General features: G+C 45.1%; 1 protein-coding gene and 3 non-coding genes across 4 annotated transcripts in view; 3 read left to right on the forward strand and 1 right to left on the reverse strand.

The window, feature by feature from the left end:
- Nucleotides 1–25,523, forward strand: part of LOC144485064 (uncharacterized) — a 213,841-nt gene that overhangs the window by 114,192 nt on the left and 74,126 nt on the right. The gene's annotated exons all lie outside the window — the stretch shown is intronic.
- trnas-gcu (transfer RNA serine (anticodon GCU)) lies at nucleotides 2,743–2,824 on the forward strand. The gene has a single exon. It is a non-coding gene; the product is annotated as a tRNA-Ser (tRNA).
- trnar-ucg (transfer RNA arginine (anticodon UCG)) lies at nucleotides 9,040–9,131 on the forward strand. The gene is given in 2 exon segments: nucleotides 9,040–9,076; nucleotides 9,096–9,131. It is a non-coding gene; the product is annotated as a tRNA-Arg (tRNA).
- Nucleotides 19,313–19,394, reverse strand: trnas-cga (transfer RNA serine (anticodon CGA)). Its single transcript has one exon. It is a non-coding gene; the product is annotated as a tRNA-Ser (tRNA).

Consider the following 25,523-nt stretch of genomic DNA (forward strand, 5'->3'; position numbering starts at 1 on the left):
TTTTGTGAAGATATCGACGAAATATTGAGTGAACAGATGGAAAAGAAGACGATAACAATGTCTGTTTGACTTCTGTATTTTGGGAGCCGATCGTGGCTCTGCGAGGAGAAAGGGGTGAGGTCAGAGGTGCGGGAGACGAATAGGGCACGGTTGAGCGCCTAACCAAACACCGAGGGTCGGGGTGGAGGCACCTTGGTTTCAGGAAGTTGGAGTCCATGTCAGGAGCGCCGATTTGGAAAGAGGCATCAGGGAACAGTTCCGACTGAGGTGAACAAACTAGGAGAATGGGGATGGCGTCCTTACAGGGAGCGGGGTATGAGGATCTGTACTCGGCGTGTGAGTCGGTGGGGCTTTAGTTACTGGTGGTCAGTCTATCTAGGATTGGAGGCAGACAGGTCAAGGAAGGGTAGGGGAAGTGTCGGATTTGGACCATGCGAAAATGCGAGGGTAGAAAATGGAAGCAAAATCGCTATTTTTTCCAGGCGCAGATGAGAGCAGGAAGCAGCACCGATACAGTCATCGACGTAACGGAAAAAGAGTTGGGGGGTGGGAAGAGGGGGTGGCGGGGTGGGGGGGGGGGGCGGTGGCTGAACAGGACTGGTACAAGAAATATTCCACATACTCCACAAAAATCACTCAATTTCAGGCGCGTAACCGGAGCCTAACGGTGCCTTTTGTGATGCTATCTGAAGATTACAGTTTCCAACCCAGTCACTTTGTACAGAAATCTGGTGGAACCTCCTCAAAACTGAGCCTGTGAACTGAAATCCACTATTTCTTTCAGAAATTGCAGGGAGCTTTCTCAGAATTACTTCCCTTGTAACTTTGTCCATTTAATTCTCACTTATCTTAGAATCTTTGATCCGAACAATTCCACAATATCTGTTTGATGTGGATAAATTATTGATGTTCCCAACTCGAACAAAATGCTTTGTTATCAATCGGCCAATGGGAATTCTGTGGATGGAATTCTAATGTCCTCAGGAAGAGGTTTAATAATGAGCTGAATGAACTGTTTTTGTTCACAGGGATGAAAGGTTATGTCACTGGGCTGGCAATCCAGAGGTCCGGACTAATATTTGGGGACACGGAGTAAATCCCACCACGGCAGCTTGCAAAATTCAAATTCACGGATTTAATACATAGAAACATGGATAGAAAACAGAAACAGGAGTTGGCCATTCGGCCCAAATAAAGCTGGAATTGAATGCAAGCTTCAGAAATGGCGGCCTTGAAATTTCCGTCGATTGTTTTCCAGAGACAACATCACAGAACAACAGAGAACATGTCACACAACAGGACACGCCTTTACAGAACCGAGAAAACTTCTGCTCAAGATGGATCATATTTACACAACCGGGAACACATTTACACAACAGGGAACACATTTACACAACAGGGAAGAATTTGACACAACCACAGTGAAGATCTGTCAACGACAGAGTCACAGTTCCACAACAGAGAGAACAGTTACACAGCACAGAACACAGTTAAACAGCAGGAAATAGATTTCAAAACAGGGCCTGGCTTTGTGTAACAGAAAACAGCTTTTCATAAATAATCATGTTTTCCATCTCAGTATCTTGCTGGTTTGTTCGGCACCTTTTCTGTCTGTCATTGTGTGTGTATCCTGATAGTCTCTTACTGCTTTTCTGTGTGTCTTTCTCTATCTGTTACACTCGAGGTGATGTCACGTGTTATTGTCCAGCCAGGGTGTGCTTCCCACCACGGAGGTTGTTGTTTTAAATCAATAGTTGTCGGACTGCCGCGCAACAGTCATAGGCAGGAAGCGATTATGTTCCGGAGCAGAGTGTCGCAGCGGAAGCGGCCCGTAACCCAGAGGTGGATGGATCGAAACCACCCTTTGCTATCGTGTTTTCACTCGCATCAAAAAGGCATATTCGTCTGCTGTCCAAGAGCAAATCTGGATTTTCTCGGCAGCAAATTTGCTTCGTCATGTTGATTTGTGTTACCGTGGGTGATCATGATGTGGAGATGCCGGCGTTGGACTGGGGTAAACACAGTAAGAAGTTTAACAACACCAGGTTAAAGTCCAACAGGTTTATTTGGTAGCAAAAGCTTTTGCTACCAAATAAACCTGTTGGACTTTAACCTGGTGTTGTTAAACTTCTTACCGTGGGTGGCACAGCGCATTTGTCCCAGGTTTAGTTCAGTTGGCTGTGCAGCAGATTCAGCCAACAGCTCCCGATCATTTCCCGTATCGGTTGAGATTATTGATACAGGCCCCGCCTTCTCAGCCTTGCTCCCCGCCTGAGAGATGTGAATCCTCCGGTTAAATCACCAGAACTCAGCTCTCCCCTGAGATGTCCGCTGAATCATCTCGGACCGTGGACGTTGCTTTAAATTTACAAACAGCAAAAATATGACCTGCTCGTGGAAACCGGAGGTATCCCTAAAATATCATTTCATCATAATTTTGAAATGTATCATTTCGCGAACATTTGCAAACAATCAACTTTCCCCGGATGCAGAATCCAAAGACCAACTGCAGCAATCCTCCAGGAGCCTGACGTGAATTAAACACGCAACCTTCTGACCTGGAGGGACCTGATAAATTAACTGTCTCCCTCTTTACTTTCTTTGGATTTACATCGAATGGAAGAGTCACAACGAACCGAGATTAACGAGAGAGCAGGAACACAACATTGTCCTGCGGGAGAAATGTCCTCTTGTTGCGGGTGTTAAGAGCACAAGAGCTGGTTTGTGGGAGTGTAGACGCATGACGAGGTGGCCGAGTGGTTAAGGCGATGGACTGCTAATCCATTGTGCTCTGCACGCGTGGGTTCGAATCCCATCTTCGTCGCAGGTGCATTTTCTCCGTCTTCGTATTAACCCACTGATTGAGGGTGAACTGATGACTGATGTTGAGGTTTCCGAACAAACGTGAAGTTTCGACCGAGTTCTGCAGGTATTTGGGGTGAATAATCCAGCACCATTCCATATTCCTCATCCAAATGAGAAACTCGAGCTGGCAATCGATTCAAATCAGGACACCAGCTTTGGGCAGGAGTTTGCCACCAGGAGAACATGTGGTTTCAGAAGCTCCAAAACAGACTCCAGCTTCATTTGAGGCACCAGTTGCGGATTTTATCTTTCCAGAATCGGACGTTCCGCCATGAAAATTAGTGCCGGGTTAGGTGGAATGGTCATGTTCAATTGCCCCTTACTGTCATATGTGGGGTTATGGGATTGCTGATGGCGCCGGCTCGATCAGCTGGCCTCCTTCTGGACTGTCGGGATTCTATGAAGTTCAGGGCGACAGTTTCACTTCTTTGGGAATTTCTCCAACTGTTCTCGGATAAGATTAAAACTTCTAACCAGTCAATGCCTGTTTGAGGACTGGCAAGGAAAAGGGCTGACATTGAATAGGTTCATATTGAATTAGTTACAGCAAATTGATTCTTTAAGAGGTGTTGGTGCAATGCTTTCAGAGAGACTGTCATAGTTCCTTTTTTTGTTCAGTAATTTTGTTAATCTACTTGGAGCGGGTGCAGTTTGTCAACATCTGTGCCTCTTGCTTGGCCACCTCTGCGGGCAGCAGCAGCTCCAAGAGTCAAGTGGGCGATGGTGGTGACTGTGTGAGCATTCGATCAAGGTTCCTGGCCATCACATTGGTGACTTATTTAATGAGCTATCGCAGGTCAGAACAGAACAGAACAGGACACCTGAAATGAAATTCACTCAAGATTCTCATTATTCATGAGTTATTAATGGAAATATTTCTTCGATTTGCTTCCTGTGTAAACTTTGTTGCAATGAAAGAATAGGCTTCAAAGCTATTCAATGAGTTCTCAGTCAGAAACAACAGTGAAAAGGGGGGTTAAACTGTGCAGAAAAACGCGACAGCCAAGATCAGTTTACAAATTGTGTTATGGACACACCTTCGTGAGCAACGAAAGTAATTCCGTAATTATAACTCATGAAAATAACAACCTATTTAACAGATGGTGGTGCAGTGGTGAGCATGGCGGTCTTCGAAGCAGTTCGCCCGGATTCCGTTCCCGGCCATCGCACTGGTCATTTATTTAGGTCCTTATCTACGGCCTCTTGCGTTTCAAATCACGTGGTCAAAAACAGTTCAAACGCAGCATTTGCCGGAAATGAAACAAAAAGGACGTCCCGTTTAAATATTATTTATTCGGACGGAAAATTCCGCTTCAAATTCTCTCTGCAGAAAAAAAATATTGAAACAGAGGAAGAAGTCTCTGTGTTAATGAATGAGTTCTCAGTCAGAGACAAAGATATAAAGTAACGGGAACCGAACACAGTTGACCTCCCTGACTGTGATCTCAATAATCCTGATGAAGTCAATATGAACGTTACTGAGGTCGTTGCATCGACTGGCCAATAAACAGCTCCGATGGCAGGGTGGTTCAGGCGTTCGACTTGGAATCTAAATTTGCTTTGATTGGAGACTTTTTTAACCGAAAGAACAGGCCTCAAAACTATTCAATGAGTTCCCAGGCAGGTACAATATTAAAAAGTAGGCTTAAACTGTCCAAAAAACAAGAGTGAACAATTTCAGTTTACAAAATGTGCGTCAGGACCACCTGGTGTCTGTGGAAATCGGCAATTAAGGCACTTCCGTAATTATAACAAATGTAAATAACCATCGCTCAAACGTAGCGAGCGATGGTGGTATAGTGGTGAGCGTAGCTGCCTTCCAAGCAGTTGACCCGGGTTCGATTCCCGGTAATTGGTAATGTAATTATGACTTTATTTTGTGGACAAAATAAAATTCGAACGCGGCCATTGCCGATAAATACGCTTCCCGTTCTAATTTTATTTATTTCGGACCGAGAATTCGGTTTCAATTTCTTTATCTTGCAAACAATGTTGAAATAGAAGAATAATTGAACAAATGAATTCTCAGTCAAACATAAGGACACCAAATAAAAATAGAGGAACACATGTCAGCTCACACACTGCTCACTGCACAATCCTGGTGCTTGATGAAGTTAACATGAACATCGCTGAGGTGATTACATCATTTTAAGAGACAAGCAGCTGCGTTGGCCGAGTGGTTAAGGCGTTGGACTCAAAACCATCGTTTCCTCGCGAAGGTTCAAACTCTGTGCGCAATGAGCGAGATTGGAAATGTTTAATTGGCTTCTCCAGGGCAGCCCATGATATTGAATTCTAATTTACTGTGGGCTCTTTCTATAAAGACCGGGAACTGTGCTGGCATCGACAATATGGGCCGAATGGCTTCTGTGCTATAACTTCCATGAGAAAAATCATGACTTGAGAAGAAAGAAAAAGAGCAGCACAAGGACAAAACAAGGACTTATTTCAGAGAAAGATTCTTGTGTCATGACACACAGGACATAAGAAATACACTTCATCAGAATACATTGAATGAATGAGAATTTCAAAATGCTGCTTAGATGATGAAATATCATGTTCATTCAAAACATGCTACAAGCTGGACATTACTGGGCGTTCGGTATTCCTGCTTAAAACAGTTTGGGAATGGAACGAACATGTGGAACATAAGACCATAAGACCATAAGACATAGGAGCGGAAGTAAGGCCATTCGGCCCATCGAGTCCACTCCACCATTCAATCATGGTTGATTTCAACTCCATTTACCCGCTCTCTCACCATAGCCCTTAATTCCTCGAGAAATCAAGAATTTATCAATTTCTGTCTTGAAGACGCTCAACGTCTCGGCCTCCACAGCCCTCTGTGGCAATGAATTCCACAGACCCACCACTCTCTGGCTGAAGAAATTTCTCCTCATCTCTGTTCTAAAGTGACTCCCTTTTATTCTAAGGCTGTGCCCCCGCGTCCTAGTCTCCCCTGTTAATGGAAACAACTTCCCTACGTCCATCCTATCTAAGCCGTTCATTATCTTGTAAGTTTCTATCAGATCTCCCCTCAACCTCCTAAACTCCAATGAATATAATCCCACGATCCTCAGACGTTCATCGTATGTCAGGCCTACCATTCCTGGGATCATCCGTGTGAATCTCCGCTGGACCCGCTCCAGTGCCAGTATGTCCTTCCTGAGGTGTGGGGCCCAAAATTGCTCACAGTACTCCAAATGGGGCCTAACCAGTGCTTTATAAAGCCTCAGAAGTACATCCCTGCTTTTGTATTCCAAGCCTCTTGAGATAAATGACAACATTACATTTGCTTTCTTAATTACGGACTCAACCTGCAAGTTTACCTTTAGAGAATCCTGGACTAGGACTCCCAAGTCCCTTTGCACTTTAGCATTATGAATTTTGTCACCGTTTAGAAAATAGTCCATGCCTCTATTCTTTTTTCCAAAGTGTACGACCTCGCACTTGCCCACGTTGAATTTCATCAGCCACTTCTTGGACCACTCTCCTAAACTGTCTAAATCTTTCTGCAGCCTCCCCACCTCCTCAATACTACCTGCCCCTCCACCTATCTTTGTATCATCGGCAAACTTGGCCAGAATGCTCCCAGTCCCGTCATCTAGATCGTTAATATATAAAGAGAACAGCTGTGGCCCCAACACTGAACCCTGCGGGACACCACTTGTCACCGGTTGCCATTCTGAGAAAGAACCTTTTATCCCAACTCTCTGCCTTCTGTCTGACAGCCAATCGTCAATCCATGTTAGTACCTTGCCTCGAATACCATGGGCCCTTATTTTACTCAGCAGTCTCCCGTGAGGAAGAATAATCATATTGGAACGTTAGTAAAAGAGGATTGTCGACAATCATAAGACATCAGGAAATTTCATGTTAGAATTAATTTCAAAATGTCGATGGATTAAGTGGTCACTCAGCCCAGGACTCCAAACACAAGCGAAAAAGTGATGGAATATATTCAGATATTAGAGAATTCTGCAACCAAACCGATGTTGCTTTAAAATCTCCCAATATTTTCTGACAGATCCAACCGAGCTGGGCAGCTCATTGAGAAAGCAGCTGTTGCCATGTTTACGCATCAGATGTATTTCTGGCAGAAAATGATATCCGAGAGTGTGTGTGAGAGTCAGAACTGGGTCCGAAATGAAACCAGTGGTGGCGGCACAGAGCAACTGAAAGGAAGAGAGCGGATGGTGCAGAGACAAGCTGTTGTCAGCTCCCGGATCCTCCAGCTGTGTTTCTCTCTCCTCACAAACTCTCCCACTGCAATTAAAATTAGACTATCTAGATTCTCAGACTGACTTATTTCTGTTACTGAAATCCGAACGTTTCCTGTCGTGAAAATTCCATCTGAATTCAAGGCAGCAATTCCCACTTCAACCCGTTTCTTTGCTGCATTGATCGCGCTTTTGTCGACTGAAACCTTAAAATCGACCCAAACTTTCCCTTAAATTCTCTCTTCAGGTCTGAGCAGCGCGATCCAATGACAGGAGAATCTTGTGATTTGACACAAGAAGGACTGGGAAATCAGCCGCTGAGAGCGGACACACAAACACAGTAACATTAGTCTAACCCAGCCGCCCCTTTAGCACACTCTCGCTGACACAGTGTTCACCTCTGCACATTGACAGGTCAAACTGTGTCTCAGATTGACAGCTCCGAGGACAGGCTTTCCTCTCCTCTCGCTCTGTGCTGTGGATTCGGGGAGAATAATTGGAGTTTCCCAGCTCAGTAACTATTAAAGCCTCTGAGGCTGGCGATGCTCACAGTGTCTGTTCCCCAGATTCGGGGGGCTGCAGCCAATCAGAGTTGTGCCTGGTTTAACCCAGAACTGGTTGAAATTATGATCTTGTTCACAAGCTGAATTCTATTTGTTCAGATGAAGATACAGATGGTTTGCACTCAGTCATTAACCAACAAGATCCCCCCTTCATATACAGTTAACGAATGGGAGTGGAGGGATAGACATAGACAGAGTGAGTTAGGGCGATGATACACAGACGGCCAGACAATGTCTCAGTGGCTGAAATCCTTGTAAATTCCGGCTTTATCCAGAAAGATTCTCTTGGAGATTCTCACTGATATTGTAACAGAGACACATTATTAATCCCACACTCAGGGACAGTGCTGCATTTTGACAGAAGGGATGGGGAGAGGCAATAGAAACTGAATGGCCCAGTTCTGAGCAGTGTGCAGGCTCAGAGTGACCAGAGGTTCAGAGAGATCTTGAAGGAGAGAGGCGAATTTGAGAGAGTTGTCAGGAAGGCGGATTGGATGCTTGGCTTCGGAAATGGAAGCCATGATGTGGAAATGCCGTCTTTGGACTGGGGTAAACACAGTAAGAAGTAAGCCACCAAATAAATCTGTTGGACTTTAGCCTGGTGTTGTGAGACTTCTTACTTCATAAATGGAGGCATTGAGTATAAAAAATGGGAAGTTATGCTCAATCTTTATAAAGCTCTGCTTAACTACAGCTGTTTTAGGATTGCACCCAGACCCGGTAACCACACTTTAGAAAGTGTGTGAAGGTCCTTAGGAGATTTACTGCTTTGGATCCAGCGATGATGGATTTTAGCGAAAAAGTTTGGCTGGATAATTCGGATTTTCTCTCTTTGCAGTTGACGGGATTGAGTGGTGATGTAAGAGACGTGTAAAAGAGCATAACCCATTGAACACAGGCCAAGTTGCTGGATTAGCTGCGAGCAGAAGGATTCAGGGACAGGCAGTGAAGATTTAAGACAGGATGTATAGGAGGCATCGGATCCCAACAGCGCGGAAGGAAGCCACTCGGCCCAGACATTCTGCGCCGACTCTCCGACGGAGAATCCCTCCCTGCAACCACAAGTAATTACCCTACTAATCCCCCCGACAAGAAGGGTCAATTCAGCCTGGCCAATCCACCTAATCTGCAACATCGTTGGGGATGGGAGTAAACCGGAACACCCGAAGGAAACCCACGCACCTGGGGAGAACGTGCAAACTCCACACAGACAGGCATCCAAGAATGTAAGTAATGAAATTCAGTTTTCTGCCGGTTACAAACGCTGGGGATTCCCCTTCAATTTGTGGCATCTGGGAATCAGCGAAGCATCCAAAAATAGGACTGACAATAAATATAACCACGGTAGGTATTCACATGGTACTGACATTCTGTGCAGCATTGTATCTGTTGACCGCGTGGCCTAATGGATAAGGCGTCTGACTTCGGCAATCGTAGTGATGATGCTATCAGAAAATTGCAGGTTCGAGCCCTGTCGCGGTCGTTTTATGCAGAAATCTGGTCGAAGTTCCGGAAAAAAACGAAATGTCCTTCTTCAGCTGAAAGCTCTGCATTTTCTTGCAAACGTTGCCGGGCGTTATCTGAGAATGCACTTCCTTGTTGTTTTCTTCACTCAATTTTCTAATCTCATTATTTTATTCTCCTCCCAAGAAATCAATCTTACCTTTGAGATCTTAATAAATCATTGATGCTCCCGAATGGAGCAACAGGCTTTGCAGCAAATGGTTTAATCAAATTCTGTGGAGGGAATTCTCACATCCTCAGGAAGAGGTTTAATAATGAGCTGAATGAACTGTTTCTGTTTACAGGGATGAAAGGTTATGTCACTGGGCTGGTAATCCAGAGGCGTGCACTAATCATTGGGAAGACGGAGTAAATCCCACCACTGGTGAAATTTAATTCATTGATTAAATCAATCTGGAATTGAAAGCTCGTATCAGTGATGGCGGCCTTGAAACTGCCGCCGATTGTTGTAAAACCTCATCTGGTTCACCAGTGCACTTTAGATAAAGAAGTCTGCCCTCCATGTGACTGCAGACCCAGAGCAATGAGGGTGACTCTTACCTGCCCTCTGAAATGGCCAACAAGCCATTCTCAGTTGATGGACAATTAGGGAAAGGCAACAAATGCTGGTCCAGCAGGCGACACCAACAGCCCATAAAAAGTAGAATAATTATGTAGAAAGAGAATGGCCTGGTAACGGATTGAGAAACTGGATGCTTCTTCTCCTGCAATAACAAGGCTGAGGGGGGTCTGATGCTGGGCTGTAAATTAGTGAAAGATTTTGAAAAATTTCATTTCGATACAATAGGCCAGAGAAGGGCAGATAAAAATGTATCTCACTCTCATTGATGGTTGGTGGTTTTAGCACAATGATGTACATGCGACCAGCGTATCAGCGAATCCTAAGAGTGTGAGAGAAATTCCATCAGTAATGCTTCCCCGCCATCCTCCAGATTGAAGCGAGGCAGCATTCATGCTGGTGACTGGGAGGAGTTTGTTACCCATCGTTGAAAATGGCCAAAACATATCCCTCAATCTACAGCACGCTTTTATGAGGCAGAATGGCGGGAGAGACTAAAGTAACAGGGAAGAAAGCTCTGTGGGCCGAGAATGGGCCTGTTCACTCACTTGAAGACCCATGGCAGTAATTCACGGCCCTGACTGGGTGTCATCCTCAAATCAAGAGACAGACAACGATAACAATTGCTTGTTACAAAATAACTAACATAAAAAAGCCACGTCCAACATTAATATTGTTAAAACTTCCTGATAGTCTGAACAATTCTTGTTTATTTATACCTCTCTGGTCTGTAAGCTTCGCTCTTCCTGGGTGTGCTGACATCTACTGGCCGCAACCCAGAACTTCAACAGAGGGAAGACGTTCACATCAAGTGAGGGTGTTCCAGGAATAGGTCAATACGAAGAATTAATAAAGGGGTGTGATTGGATAGACCTCGTAATTTAATCATTAAATCCACTTTAGAAATCAATATTAAATTATCATTGAGTCGGCAGCATTTGTAATTTGCTATCGTCCAGAGCATTGGCAGTTGGCTCGTTGGTCGAGGGGTATATGATTCTCGGTTAGGGTAATATTAGTATGCCTGTGCTTCCGGGTTTAAAACCTGGACAAGCCCAGCGATCGTTTATTAAATCGGGAGCAGGTTCGAGGTCAGGAGAAATCATTGCAGTGAATATGTCACTGCAGAACACGAGAAGAAACGATCACCAGATTTAAATTTCGTTTGACCATCTAAAGGTACTGAAGGATATGACACGGGAAATTTGCGAAGAGACTGGAAATAATTTTGGGTGGCACAGTGGTTAGCACTCCTGCCTCACAGCGCCAGGGTCCTAGGTTCAATTGCGGCCTCGGTTCACTGTTTGTGTGCAGTTTGCACGCTCTCCCATGTCTGTGTGGCTTCCCTCCCACAGTCCAAAGATGTGCGGGCTAGGTTGATCGGCCATACTAAATGGACCCGAGTGTCAGCGGGATCAGCAGGGTAAATGAGCGTTACTGAACTAGGACCTGGGTGGGATTGTAGTCGGTACACACTCGATGCACCAAATGTCCTCCCTTCTGTACTTTCGGCATTCTACGATTGGAGACGATTTGCACAGCTGCATTTAATGGAAAGCTGGATAAGTGTTGGAAGGAGAATGGAATTCAGATACAAACAGATAATGTTACATGAAATAGTTGGGTGGAGGATCGGGTCGAGCAGTTTAAGAATTCGAAAAAATGGTCCCAATTTCACTTAGGTATCTTATTTATTGAATCACTCCAGATCTACAAAGTGTCTGAGAGACTGGGAGACAATTAGTAATTCCCCAATCACAGGATGAACAAAACACAGGGTGATACAGAATGAATCATTCACTCATATACATCCACAGAGATTGCCAGATAGACAATGAATTCCACACTCAAATCCTGCACCACACACTAAGTGCGACAGAATGGTTATCACACTCATACACACAGAATAGTTAGAGCACAGGAAAAGATCATCCGGCCCTTTGTGTTTGGGAGTTGGCTTTTATATAGAAGCTCAATTATCCCAGCCCACATCATGAAAGCATGACAGCAAAACTTGAAGAAGACACAATATATGTCGTTAAGTAGTTTGTGGAGAGTGCGTAAGGAGCTTGCAGATAGCTACAGACAGGTTTTGTACATGGGCAGAAACCTGGCAACTGGAATATAATGTGCAGTTATTCACTTTGGCAGGAAGATAACAAAATCAGATTATTACTCAAATATAGAACGGCTGCAGATTTCCAAGGTGCAGAGGGATCTCGGTGCTCGAGTGCACGAGTCACAAATAATTAGTATGCATGTTCAGCAAGGAATAAAAAAGGTTAATGGAATATTTGATTTGTTACAAGCATTTAAGCGTGTGAGAAAAGAATGTCATGCTTCAGTTGTACAGGTCATTAGTGAAGTATCTCGAATATTGTCTGAAGTTTTGGTGTCCATAGTTAATGAAGGGTGGGAATGTGTTGGAAACGATCCAGAAGAGAATTACCAGTCTGATATCATGAATAGTTCGACAGTGCAGAGAAGATTTACGAGGTTGATCAGAGGAAAGGTTACGCAGACTGGCTGGGCGTCTTTGTACCAGAGATACTCCGAGTGGGAGGTACCTTGTTCAAAGCACCTCAGATCTTGAATGGTCTTCACAAGTTGCACGTGGAAGTGATGTCTCTACTTGTGAGTGAATCCAGAACAACAGGCACTTAAAGAAAACTGAGCTTCTTCTTTTCGGATGGCAAATTCTGTTCTCTCGGAGCATTGAGTGACTTTGCAACTCTGCCTCAGAAGGCGGTGGAAGCGGGGATATTGAATATTTTTAAGCCGGAGGTACATAGATTCTTGTTTGGCAACAGAACCAAAGGTTATCGGGGATAGATGGAAATGTGGAAATCGAAACACAAACAGATCAGCCATGATCTGAGTGAATGGCGGGGCAGGCTTGTGGGGCCGAATGGTCTACTTTTGCTCCTATTTCCTCTGTTGATGTGTATGTCGCCTGGTTGTAAATTGCCCTTGAACAGGATTGCTGAAATGCACCAATACTCACGGTTCACTCGGAGCACCGGAATGAAAGTAAAATATGGAAAAATTAACATCAGACCGTGGGATTCCCAGTTCTGTCAGACTGTATGGTTGCTTCCGGACTTTTGCAGAGATATTTTCTCTGCAATGAGTTCTCGGGAGCTCAGCACTGCTTCGGCTTTCGCTCATTGTCGCCCTCTTCATTGCAAGGAATTATCTTCTAAAAAAAAAGCCTGTCTGGGCTTGTCCGGGATTTGAACCCGGGACCTCTCGCATTTTAATGCTACGCCCAAAGCGAGAATCATACCCCTAGACCAACGAAGCACCCGTTGGAGCCCAACGCAATGAAAACAACTTTTCAATGTATCCCAAAGTTTATCAACCATCTTTTCACAACGCAATTGTTTATCAACCACTTTTTCACAATGCAGCAGAGGTGTCAATGAACAATGTTCTATTTCACTGCCAGTTCTCGTGAAGATCAGAAGCAGTTATATAAATTTTCACTACTCGCCAAGTCAGCCGATGGTTGTGACTCGCCAGTCCCGTGTGTAATGTCATTCTGCCAGTCAGTTCGTATTTTAGGAGAAATTCGAAGTCATCCTGACTTCATGGTTAAGGTGTGAGTGATGTGAATCATGATGTGATTGAATGAGCCTCTGTTTCAGTCTTTCCGCGGTGAGTTTTCATGCTGAGGAGAAACATGTGGGACATGGTCTGGGAATGTTTCACACCGCTCCATTCCTAACATTCCCTGACCTGATGGGATAGAAATTTCCTGTGTTTGCAGCAGCTACATTTGAAACATGTTCCATCTGGCTGGACATCCAGGAGCGATTGTGGGGGGAACCTTCCTCCCCAACTCTTCATGGATAGAAAATCAAATGGAAGGAGACGGTTTACAAGTTTCTGAGAAGTTGACGAAATGTCGAGTGGTTTTGGCGATGGTCTGTTTATCCATTGTATTCTGCACCGGTGGGTGCAAAACCGATTCTCACCATTAATCGACGGAACGTTTCGTACATTGTTTCTCTCTATTTGAACACACTTAGCTGTGTTCTTCCACACTTTCTGTGAACTGATATGATTTGAATCAATGTCGCTGAGAGAAACTCCAATTCCGACATTGAACATTTGATTGAATACTCAGGGTTTAAGACAGAGGATCATGTTTCCCTATGAATCTGCTGTGTTTTCTTCATTATCTATTCCTCTATCAAGGTCTGCAAAGACAGCGAGTCTGCTTTGAGCGGAACATATATTGATTGGCTCAGCTCCTTGCATGTCACCGGATCGTTGGTCTCGTGGCATGATTCTCGGTTTGGGGGATTCATAGAAGACTGGAGCAGCAGGAGACCATTTGGTCCTTCAAGCCTACTCCACCATTCATTCCGATCATGGCTGATTGTCCAACTAAAGAGCCCAATCCTGCTTTTTACCCATAACCTTTGATCCCTTTCGCCTCAAGTGCTATATCTCGCCGCCTCTTGAATACATTCAATATTTTGGCATCAACTACTACCTGTGGTAATGAATTCCAGTCGCCGGAATTTGGCGACGAGGAGATTTTGACAGTAACTTCATTGATGTGTGAATGTAAGTCTACTCTGACAAATAAATAAAATTATCTTATCTACAACCACTTTCACTGTTGCCTCACAGGGCCAGTCACCCGGTTTCAATTCTGTCCGTGATTCACTGTCTGTGTGGAGTTTCCAAGCCGGTTCCAACAACATCGCGCATATCGACACAGACATCAAGTCTCTACAAAGATGCAAGAAAGCAGCAATTTCCACATGTGTGGAGTTCGCACATTTTTTCAGTGCCCTCATGGGTTTCCTCAAAGATGTGCAGCTTTGGTGAATTGGCCATGCTAAATTGTCCTATAATGTCCCAGCATGTTTGGGTTAGGGGGAATATCGGGGTAATTACCTGGGGATAGAGTGGGATGCTCTGTCAGAGAGCCGGTACAGTCTCAATCGACTGCATGCTTCCTTCTGAAGTGCGATGATCCTATGCCTCCTATACTTTTTTAAATCTTCAGTGTTCCCAAAACTTTCTGCTCGCAGTTACTGCAACGATTTCCGCCTGAGTACTTTAGTTCAATATTAGGCACTAGGATTCTGTGTGAGAACCTCTCTGGCTAAGTCGAAGGCACCCTGAAATCCATCGAAAAGGAACCGCCAGCTTCTGAAGCGACACCACGAACTTCTTACAGAAGCTCAGCACCCATGGAACAGTTGAATCAGGAATACTCCTCGTCACAATGGACGTCTCGGCACTCTACACCAGCAAGCCCCACGACGACGGCATTGCTGCAACAGCCTCAGCACTCAATACTGACGCCGGCATCTCCACATCTTAGTTCAATATGTTATACACTTTTACGCATCTCTCAGAGCCGCACTTAATTCAGTTTACTTCACCGAGAGGAACTCTGGATTCTCCAAACAAATCTTGCAGCTAAAATCCCTCATCGCCGTGTCCATTTCAGTAAATCTCATTTACACCCTCCCAAGGACCCTGACACACTTCCTAAAATCTCCCCATCTCTTCTGTCAAAATGCAGCACTGTTCCTGAGTGTGGAATTAATAATGTGTCTCTGCTACAATATCAGTGAGAGCTGAGACTGCAATTTCTGTTTCTCCAAGAGAATCTTTCTGTATAAAGCCGGAATTTACAAAGATTTCAGTCACTGCGACATTGCCTGGCCGTCGGGGCCTCACTGCTCGAACTCACTCTGTCTCTGTCTATCACTCGAACCCCTTTCATTAACTCTATATAAAGGTGGGATGTTGTTGCTTAGTAACTGAGTGCACACAATCCGTATCTTCATCTGATCAAATAGAATTCAGCTTGTGAACAAGATCACCATTTCAACCAGTTCTGCGTTAACCTCGGCACAGCTCTGATTGGAGACAGCCCCCTGAATCTCGGGAACAGACACTGTGAGCATTACTGGCCTCAGAGACTTTAACAGTTACTGAACAGGGAAGCTCCAACTAATCCCGGAGAATCCACAGCATAGAGCGAGAGGAGAGGAAAGCCTGTCGTGGGAGCTCTCAATATGAGACACAGATTGGCATGACAATGTGCAGATGTGAACCTGCTCCTTCCGTTCCCAAACTGTTATAATCAGGAATACAGAACGCCCAGTAATGACCAGCTTGTTGCAATGTGTTTGAATGAACACGATGTCAGATCATCTAAGCAGCATTTTGAAATTCTCATTCATTCAATATATTCTGATGAAATGTGTCATTGCATAAGAATCTTCCTCTGATTTGAGACCTTGTTTTGCCCTTGTGCCCCTGATGCTGATTTTTAAAAAATTTTGTTCATGCTATGATTTTCCTCATGGAACCACAGGAAGAACAAAAGAAAGGTAACAGCCATACAAGGAACTTATTCGGCCTAGCTTGTCCATGCCAACCCGGGGATACTAAAGTGTCATTTCCTAGTTCACCCAGCTGCACCCGGCCCGGAAACATGCAGCTGAAAGCATGATGGAGATCCAAAACCTTCATACCAAACATTCACTGGGATTTGTGGCTCTGTGAAGCAGCCGAAGTAAACACTCCCAAACATAATCTCTGCGAGCAAGGTTCGAACCTGCGTGGGGAAACCCTGTTGGATTCCTCCTCAGTAACGTTCAAATTAACTTCATCAGGCACCAGGATTGTGCAGAGCACAGTGTGTGAGGCAAAATTTGTTCCTGTCCTTTGTATCTTTGTCTCTGACTGAGAACTCATTTATTAGGTCAGAGACTTGTTTTTCTATTTCAATAATTTTTCATCAAAAACGAATTACGTCCGAATAGAAACTGAAAAAGAGAAATCTCCATTTTATTTCATGACTGTCAAATGTTGCGTTCGCCCTGTTTCTGTCCACTCGGTTTAAAACACAAGATGCCGCGGATAAGGTTCTAAATAAATTACTAAATCGATGGTTGGGAATCGAACCCGGGTCAACTCTTTAGAAAAAGGAGCCGGACTTACCACTATACCACCATCACTCACGTTGCTTAAACAATCCTTATTTACATCAGTTATAATAACGGAACTACCTTAGTTGCTGATTTCATCAAGCTCCAGGTGTGTCCATTGCACAGTTTATAAACTCAACTTGGCTTGTCTCGTTTTTTAGGACGGCTGCCACCTGTTTATTGTTGCTTCAGACTGAGAACTCATTGATTAGCTTTGAGGCATGTTCTTTGATTTAAACAAAGTTTCCACTGACAGCAACTTTAAACTGGATTTTACCTTGGACACACACGGATGATGACAATATTTCTGAGGCCAAAACATTGAATGTTTTCAAAGCAATTAGATATAGCACTTGAGGCAAACTGGAGGAAAGGATACGTGGATACAATGTGGGACCAGTTGGATGATGAGCCATGATCATAATGAAAGGTGGAGCAGGCTCGAAGGGCCGAATGGCCTCCTCCAGCGGCGATGTTATTTTTCTGTGTTCTTTTCACTGCATCTGTTAATTTGCAGAAAGTCCAGCTCTGACAGTGAATCTGGTTTCCTCCAGGCCCAATCGGAGGGTGGTCAGAAACTGTCTGTCACTGTCAGAAACTCCATTATCAGCGACTGTGGGATGATTATTTAACTGGCTGTCATTGGTTGTTGAGGGTGTGATTTACTGTTATCTGTCAGTGCAGGAGAAACAAATAAAACAGGAAATCCAGAGATTCCGAGAGCAGATAATTTGTATTTTCACCCGAAAGAAACGCAATGACATCTGTAATCACTATAATAACTGAAAAAAAACAGATATGATTGGCTCTTGCCGCGGAACCTGGTGAACAGATGTGGTCCTGCACCATATGGACTCCAGCGGTTCCAGAAGGCAGCTCACCACCACCTTCCCAAGGGCAATTATGGATGGGCAATAAATGCTGACCCAGACAGCGACGCTCACATTCCATGAATGAATTCAAAGGCAATCTGCGGGAAGCGGGCCTCAGAGTGTTACTGAGGTGAAGAACAGTTACTGAGGTGAAGAACTATAACTAACCCCCTGTAATCCGGAGCAAAGGCTAAAAGGAGGGGAAATTCCGTCTGGGACCTTACATTTGGTGAAAGTTTTGTCCTGTGAATGTGTAGGTGTGAATATTGTGTAAGAGAGTGTGCATGTCTGTGTGGAGTTTGCACATTCTCCTTGTGTCTGCGCGGGTTTCCTCTGGGTGTTCCGGTTTCCTCCCACAGTCCAAAGACGTGCTGCTTAGGTGCATGGGCTATGCTAAATTGCCCCTTAGTGTCCCAGGATGTGGAGGTTCGGGGGATTAGCGAAGGTAAAATTGCGCGAAAGATGCTGTTTCAGAGAGTCGGTGCAGACTCGATGGGCCAACTGGCTTCCTTCTGCAATGCAGAGATTCTATGCATACAAAGTGTATTCACTTATGAAACCAAGAATCCCTTCCGTTTTCCTAGCGACTCTTTTAAAATTTCTTCTCATCTTCAACGATCTCTCTGAACCTTAGGTCCATCTGGGCCTGCACACTGTTTAGAACTGGACCATTCAGTTTCTATTGCCTCTCCCCATCTTTGCTGTCAAAATGCAGCACTGTTCCTGAGTGTGGGATTAATAATGTGTCTCTGCTACAATATCAATTAGAGCTGAGACTGCAGCTTCTGTTTCTCCAGGAGAATCTTTCTTGATAAAGCCGGAATTTACAAGGAATTCTGTCACTGAGACATTGTCTGGCCGGCTGTGTCTCACTGCCCTAACTCACTCTGTCTCTTTCTATCCCTCTGCCCCATCTCATCCACTCTATATGAAGGCGGGATATTGTTGTTTAGTGACTGAGTGCACACAATCTGTATCTCATTTGATCAAATAGAATTCAGTTCGTGAACAATATCATCATTTCAACCAGTTCTGGGTTATCCCCGGAACAACTCTGATTGGCTGCAGCCCCCTGAATCTGAGGAGCAGACACTGTGAGCATCCCCGGCCTCAGAGGCTTGAACAGTTACTGAGCTGGAAAACCCCAACTAATCCCCGAGAATCCACAGCACAGAGCGAGAGGAGAGGAAAACCTGTCCTGGGAGCTGTCAATCTGAGACACAGTTTGACCTGACAATGTGCAGATGTGAACCTGTTCTTTCCATTCCCAATCCGTTTTAGCCAGGAAAACCGAACGCGCAGTAATGACCAGCTTGTCGCAATGTGTTTGAATGAACACGATGACATATCATCTAAGCAGCATTTTGATATTCTCATTCATTCAATTCATTCTGATTAAATGTCCTTCTTATGCTCTGTGTGTCTTTACATCAGAATCTTCCTCTGACGTGAGACATTGTTTTGTCCTTGTGCACCTGATGCTGATTTTTGTTTCATTCTGCTCACGTTATGATTTTCCGCATGGAACCGCAGAAAGAACCAGAGAAAAGTACCAGCACAGAAGGAACCCATTCGGCCTATCACATCCATGCCAGCCCGAGGACACCCAGGTGTCCTTTCCAAGCTCAGCTTCCGACACCCGGCCCAGAGCCATGCAGCTGAAAGCATGATGGAGATCCACATACTTAATAGAAAAAAATTGGCGACTTCGTACGTGCCTGAAGCAAACATTTCCAACCATAATCGCTACGAGCAGGGTTCGAATCTGCGCGGGGAAACCCCATTGGATTTCGAATCCAACGCCTTAACCACTCGGCCATCGCAGCTACTTATTTCCCACAGTAATGTAACCATCTCAGTAACGTGCATATATTATCTTCATCAGTACCAGGATTGGACAGAGCACAGTGTGTGAGCTGAAATTTGTTCCTCAACTTTTACTTTGTATCTTTGTCTCTGAATTCATTTATTAGGTCAGAGACTTGTTTGTTTCTATTTAAATTATTTTTCAGTGAAAACTAATTACGTCCGAAGAGAAAATGAAAAAAAAAGTATCTCTATTACTGTCGAATGTTGCGTTTGCCCTGTTTTTGTTCACTCGTTTGAAAATGCAAGAGGCCGCCGATAAGGTTCTAAATAAATTATCAATGCGATGGCCGGGAATCGAACCCATATCACCTGCTTGAAAGGCAGCTATTTTCACCACGATACTACCATCGCTCGCGCTGCATAAGCAACCGTTATTTGCATTTGTTATAATTACGGAACTACCTCAGAACATAGAACATTACAGCGCAGTGCAGGCCCTTCGGCCCTCGATGTTGCGCCGACCAGTGGAACTAATCGAAAGCCCCTCTAATCTCCACTATTCCAATATCATCCATATGTTTATCCAATAACCATCTGAATGCTCTTAATGTTGACGAGTCCACTGCTGCAGGCAGGGCATTCCACGCCCTTACTACTCTCTGAGTAAAGAACCTACCTCGAAGATCTGTCCTATATCGCTCACCCCTCAATTTAAACCTTAGTTGCTGATTTCATCAGGCACCAGGTGAGCCCGTAGTAAACTGAAATTGGCTTGTCTCGTTTTAGCCACTTTTTTACTATTGTTTCATGCTGGGAATTCATTGATCAATTTTGAGGCCTGTTCTTTCATTGAACAAAGTTTCCACTGAAAGTAAATTGAAGCTGAATTTTCCATTAGAAAGATCGTGATGGTGAGGATTTCATTTTAAGGGTGCCCACCTACTGTTATGACCTGCGATAACTAATTAAAGAAATCAGAACTGTGATGGCCAGGAACTGACTCTTGGTCAAATGCTCGCACAGTCACCACTCCACCACCATCGCTCACCTGGTTCTGCCACCCACTCTGTAAGAACGTTCAGCTCTGACAGTGAATCTGGTTTCCTCCAGGTCCAATCTGAGGATGGTCAGAAACTGTCTGTCACTGTAAGAAACTCCATTATCAGCGAGTCTGGGATGACCATTTAACTGGCTGTTACTGGTTGTTGTGGTTGTGATTTACTGTCACCTGTCAGTGCAGGAGCAACAAATAAAACTATACAAACACTTATTTGGAGAAAGGGCTTCTCTTGTGGCACTGGGAGCATTTGCATAATGGATCATAGAATCATAGAACCCCAACAGTGCAGAAGGAGGCCATTCGGCCCATCGAGTCTGCACCGACCACAATCCCACCCAGGCCCTACCCCCACATATTTACCTGCTAATCCCTCTAACCGACGCATCTCAGGACTCTAAGGGGCAATTTTTACCTGGCCAATCAACCTAACCCGCACATATTTGGACTGTGGGAGGAAACCGGAGCACCCGGAAGAAACCCACACAGACACGAGGAGAATGTGCAAACTCTACACAAACAGTGACCCGAGCCGGGAATCGAACCCAGGACCCTGGAGCTGCGAAGCAGCAGTGCTACCATGCCGCCCAGTGTCTGGTTCTGTTCAGTTTGACGGCAGTCACGTCTGATGCACTTTGATTCTTGCATTTTTTACCCACGATATCCTTTCCCTGTCGCGACGTGTCATGTTTATTTGCTCGTTTGCTTAAATGTTGAACTGGAACCAATTGGAATTGGCCTATTATTTCAGCAAGATCCACTTTCTACTCTGAGCGCTCTTTGTTGCAGTACGAGCGCTGCAGCTGCGGATCTGTGGTGCAAAGAACGGCATGTAGGATTTCTCATCATTGTTTTATTTAATTTAATTTGATTTGTTATTGTCACATGTATTAGTATACAGTGAAAAAGTATTTTTTCTTGTGCACTGTAGAGACAAAGCATACCGTTCATGGAGAAGGAAAGAAGAGACTGCAGAAGGAAAGAAGAGACTTGCTCATTGTTCCACTGGAGCAAGCTGAGAGATAATGATTGGAGGCAGGAGTGCTGGTGAGAGATTGATTGAATTATTATTTTTTTAAATTAGTCAGCCAGTGTGTGTTTTTTTTGGCCTTTACTTTTGCAGTAGTATTTTTCTTAAGTTTAAAGTGAAAACCGGAAGTGGGCTGCTAAGGAGTCTGGGAAGGGTTTTTTAAGCGCGCGAAGTATAAAAGGTAGGCTGCAGTATACAGCGGGCAGCGTCGGGCGCGGGCAGGGGAGTGCGTGGGAAGCAGAGCGTGAGCTATAAGGCTTTGGCTCACAGGGCTTAGGCAGAATGGGCGAGCAGGAGTGAGTTTAAATTCATTTTTGCACTTTCTACCTGGTACTGGCAAGGTATCCAGAGGGGATGGATGTGCAGGCAGTGCTATGTTCCTCTTGCACTATGTTTGAGGTGAGGGACGACGTCAGTGTCCCTGCTGATTACATCTGTGGGAAGTGCACCCATCTGCAGCTCCTCCAAAACCGTGTTAGGGAACTGGAGCTGGAGTTGGATGAACTTAGGATCATTAGAGACGCAGAGGTGGCCATAGACAGAAGCTTTAGGAATACAGTTACTCCGAGGAATGAAAACAGATGGGTGACGGTGAGAGGGGCTGGGAGGAAGCAGTCCGTGCAGGGATCCCCTGTGGTCGTTCCCCTTAGCAACAAGTATTCCGCTTTGGATACGGTCGAGGGGGATGACATACCAGTGGTGAGCCGCAGTGAGAGGATCTCCAGCACTGTCTCCGTCTCTGTTGCTCGGGAGGGTAAGGGGCAGAGCGGGAGGGCAATAGTTATTGGGGACTCGTTAGTTAGAGGGATAGATAGGAGGTTCTGTGGCAGCAAAAGAGACTCACGGATGGTATGTTGCCTACCGGATGCCAAGGTCCGTGACGCCTCGGACCGTGTTTTCCGGATTCTGAAGGGGGAGGGGAAACAGTCACAAGTCGTGGTAAACATTGGTACCAATGACATAGGTAAGAGAAGGGACGAGGATTTAAAGTAGGAATTGCTGGAGCTGGGCTGGAAGCTGAGAGCCAAGACAAAACATGTGGTCATCGCTGGTACTTTGCCGGTGCCACGTGATAGCGAGTTGAGGAACAGGGAGAGAGTGCAGTTAAACATGTGGTTGCAGGGATGGTGTAGGAGGGAGGGTTTCAGATACGTGGATAATTGGAACACATTCTGGGGAAGGTGGGACCTGTACAAACAGGACAGGGTGCACCTGAACCAGAGGGGCACCAATATCCTGGGAGGGAAATTTGATACGACTCTTCAGGGGGGTTTAAAATAATTTGTCAGGGGAGTGGGAAAAGGAGTTGTAGTCCGGAAGTCAGTGAGGGTGGTGAGGTAGTGGGGAAGGTATCAGGGTCAAGGGTGGGTACCGGTAGACAGGAAGGTGGGTTGAAGTGTGTCTACTTCAATGCAAGGAGCATCCGGAACAAGGTAGATGAACTTGGGGCGTGGATTGGTACTTGGGACTACAATGTTGTAGCCATTACGGAGATGTGGGTAGAACAAGGACAGGAATGGTTGTTGGACGTTCCGGGGTATAGATGTTTCACTAAGTGTAGGGAAGCTGGTAAAAGAGGTGGAGGAGTAGCATTGTTAATTAAGGACAGTTTAACAGCTGCGGAAAGGCACTTCGAGGGGGATCTGCACACTGAGGTAATATGGGCTGAGGTTAGAAATAGGAAAGGAGCGGTCACGTTGTTAGGAGTTTACTATAGGCCCCCAAATAGTAATAGAGATGTGGAGGAAGAAATTGCTAAGCAGATTATGGAGATGTGTGGGGGTCACAGGGTAGTTGTCATGGGGGACTTTAACTTTCCAAATATTGATTGGAACCTTTGTCGGTCAAATAGTTCGGATGGGGCAGTTTTTGTGCAGTGTGTGCAGGACGGTTTCCTGACACAACATGTGGATAGGCCGACAAGAGGTGAGGCCACATTGGATTTGGTACTGGGAAATGAACCGGGCCAAGTGTTAGATTTGGTTGTGGGAGAGCACTTTGGAGATAGTGACCACAATTCGGTGTCTTTTGTTATTGCAATGGAGAGGGATAGGGCCGTACGGCAGGGCAAGGTTTACAATTGGGGGAGAGGTAATTATGATACGATTAGGCAAGAATTAGGGGGCATCAGTTGGGAACAGAAACTGTCAGGGAAAGGAACTAATGAAAAGTGGAACTTTTTCAAGGAACAAATACTGGGTGTCCTTGATAGGTATGTCCCTGTCAGGCAGGGAGGAAATGGCCGAGTGAGGGAACCATGGTTCATTAAAGAGGTGGAATGTCTTGTGAAAAGGAAGAGGGAAGCTTATGTAGGGATGAGGAAACAAGGTTCAGATGGCTCAATTGAGGGTTACAAGTTAGCAAGGAATGAGCTGAAAAAGGGGCTTAGGAGAGCTAGGAGGGGACATGAGAAGTCCTTGGCGGGTCGGATCAAGGAAAACCCCAAGGCTTTTTACTCTTATGTGAGGAATAAAAGAATGACCAGGGTGAGGTTAGGGCCGGTCAAGGACAGTAGTGGGAACTTGTGTATGGGGTCAGTAGAGATAGGCGAGGTGATGAATGAATACTTTTCTTCAGTGTTCACCAAGGAGAGTGGCCATGTTTTTGAGGAAGAGAAGGTGTTACAGGCTAATAGGCTGGAGGAAATAGATGTTCGGAGGGAGGATGTCCTGGCAGTTTTGAATAAACTGAAGGTCGATAAGTCCCCTGGGCCTGATGAAATGTATCCTAGGATTCTTTGGGAGGCAAGGCATGAGATTGCAGAGCCTTTGGCTTTGATCTTTGGGTCCTCGCTGTCCACGGGGTTAGTGCCAGAGGACTGGAGAATGGCGAATGTTGTTCCTCTGTTTTAGAAAGTGAATAGAAATGACCCTGGTAATTATAGACCGGTTAGTCTTACTTCAGTGGTTGGTAAATTGATGGAAAATGTTGTCAGGGATGTGATTTACGACCATTTAGAAAGATGCGGATTAATCCAGGATAGTCAGCATGGATTCGTGAAGGGCAAGTCGTGCCTCACAAATTTGATAGAATTTTTTGAGGAGGTAACTAAGTGTGTTGATGAAGGTAGGGCAGTTGATGTCATATACATGGATTTTAGTAAGGCGTTTGATAAGGTCCCCCATGGTCGGCATATGATGAAAGTGAGGAGGTGTGGGATAGAGGGAAAGTTGGCCGATTGGATAGGTAACTGGCTGTCTGATCGAAGACAGAGGGTGGTGGTGGATGGAAAATTTTCGGATTGGAGGCAGGTTGCTAGCGGAGTGCCACAGGGATCAGTGCTTGGTCCTCTGCTCTTTGTGATTTTTATTAATGACTTAGAGGAGGGGGCTGAAGGGTGGATCAGTAAATTTGCTGATGACACCAAGATTGGTGGAGTAGTGGATGAGGTGGAGGGCTGTTGTAGGCTGCAAAGAGACATAGATAGGATGCAAAGCTGGGCTGAAAAATGGCCAAGGGAATTTAACCCTGATAAATGTGAGGTGATTGATTTTGGTAGGACTAATTTAAATGTGGATTACAGGGTCAAAAGTAGCGTTCTGAAGACTGTGGAGGAACAGAGAGATCTTGGGGTCCATATCCACAGATCTCTCAAGGTTGCCACTCAAGTGGATAGAGCTGTGAAGAAGGCCTATAGTGTGTTAGCTTTTATTAACAGGGGGTTGGAGTTAAAGAGCCATGGGGTTATGCTGCAACTGTACAGGACCTTGGTGAGACCACATTTGGAATATTGTGTGCAGTTCTGGTCACCTCACTATAAGAAGGATGTGGAAGCGCTGGAAAGAGTGCAGAGGAGATTTACCAGGATGCTGCCTGGTTTGGAGGGTAGGTCTTATGAGGAAAGGTTGAGGGAGCTAGGGCTGTTCTCTCTGGAGCGGAGGAGGCTGAGGGGAGACTTAATAGAGGTTTATAAAATGATGAAGGGGATAGATAGAGTGAACGTTCAAAGACTATTTACTCGGATGGATGGAGCTATTACAAGGGGGCATAACTATAAGGTTCGTGGTGGGAGATATAGGAAGGATATCAGAGGTAGGTACTTTACGCAGAGAGTGGTTG

The sequence above is a fragment of the Mustelus asterias genome, unplaced genomic scaffold (genome assembly GCF_964213995.1).
Source record: "Mustelus asterias unplaced genomic scaffold, sMusAst1.hap1.1 HAP1_SCAFFOLD_152, whole genome shotgun sequence".
NCBI classification, from domain to species: Eukaryota; Metazoa; Chordata; class Chondrichthyes; order Carcharhiniformes; family Triakidae; genus Mustelus; species Mustelus asterias.